This window comes from Dipodomys spectabilis, unplaced genomic scaffold (assembly GCF_019054845.1).
Source record: "Dipodomys spectabilis isolate Male_0828 unplaced genomic scaffold, ASM1905484v1 ptg000057l, whole genome shotgun sequence".
Lineage (NCBI taxonomy): Eukaryota > Metazoa > Chordata > Mammalia > Rodentia > Heteromyidae > Dipodomys > Dipodomys spectabilis.
The window spans coordinates 5,617,928-5,619,560 of record NW_024870734.1 but is presented as its reverse complement, the minus strand read 5'-3'; the positions used below and the strand labels follow the sequence as shown (position 1 = coordinate 5,619,560).

The following is a 1,633-nucleotide window of genomic DNA, read 5'->3' as shown; positions in this document are numbered from 1 at the left end:
CCTAATTATTTATATACCAATTCTATTCATTGGAATAAATAATTATCAATTTATTTATCAAATTATCAATTAATTCTAGTAAGTTTCACTGTGTGAAATATAAAATCAGCAAATATAAAATAAAATATATATCTATGTATAATATAATAAAAAAAACAGCACATGTTTTACATTGTTCTGTGGTGGTTAGGGTATTAAAGACAACTTTGTTTTAAAGTAATATTGCATTATCTCTACCACAGTATTTGGTAGAGCTAGACCTAAAGTTTTACCATTTGTGGATTTACAGTCTGGAGACAAGAGGAAACACTGTGATTAAAGCATTACTAATTTAAGGCCTAATATCGAGGAGAAACACATGGACTTCTCCTGGAGCTATGGAAATATTTGTTGATAGAAAGACAGTAGTGTAAGTTCCTTCCTGGTTGGAAGGTAGACAGACCATGACATTAGGTAATCATGCATATGAACAATTTTTCACCTTCTTGGCTTTAGCTACTTTTGAAATGGTAGGTATAATAAACAATTGTATTTTGATAAAATACCTTCTGGTCTGAACAGTTCTGTCTGAACTGTTCATCTCTCTATGATCCCTTGTAACTAAGATTAGTTTTCTTCCAGTAAGACAAAGTATGATTTCAGGGTAAGATATTCTGGTTGGTCTGTTCCTACATGGAAGAAGGGTAAAGGGTCAGGTAGACATTTGTGCCAGTAAGACCTCATTTGGGAAATTTTAAGCTGGAGAAGTTTAGAAGTAGCTCTTAAGCAAGGTTTACTTTGGATCCATTAGTTCCACAAAGCTAACTCAGTTGGACAAATAAGTACTTGAAAAAGCCATCACTTTTGGGCCTAGCTATAAATGCTTCAAAGTATGATCAAATCTAAAATGAAAAAGACTTAAAATAGTCAGTGACAAAAAAATTGCAAATGTGAGCAATTGACGAAACCATATAATTTTTCCACTACATACACAATTTTAGGAAAAAATGATCAATAGTATTGTTAGGAACAATAAGGTTTCCTTGTTACAAATAGGCACCCAAAGATATAAGCCTATATGAAGATTGCATCATTAACTACTTAAATTTAGAGGATACTACATGCTTCAGCAGCACGTCTACACAAATTAAAACAATACAGAGATTAACATGGCACTTGCACAAGTATGAAATGAAAATTTGTATAGTATTCCATATTTTTCATTCTTCAGATGCAAGAAATGAAAAGCAGTTGTTAAAAAGTTGATTACATAATTACAAGAGTAACAATACATGTAAGTCCTAGAATTAAAGGTTAGTTTCATATCAGTGTATTAAATCTTCACCTCAGAAATGCCTTTACATAGCATAACCTTTACAAAACTTTTGAAATTAGTTAAATTGTCATTTTATCCCAAAGAAATATAGTAGTATAAGGACCTAGAAAAAAAAAGGAATCTTTAACTTTATATATGGAATGCAATCTTACAGGACACATTTATTAATGAACCTGTGTATTACAAAACAATGTAGAATTCAAATTATATCTAGGAGAGAATGAAATAGATTATGGATATTATGCAAACACAGAATATAGAATATTTAAAAATATCCTTTTTTCAGACAAGCACAAGAAATAAGTTTAGTTTTTGTAC

General features: G+C 30.4%; 1 pseudogene; it reads left to right on the top strand.

Annotated features, from left to right (window-relative positions):
* Positions 1-1,100: 1,100 nt before the first annotated feature.
* Positions 1,101-1,200, top strand: LOC122108338 (annotated as a pseudogene).
* Positions 1,201-1,633: the final 433 nt, after the last annotated feature.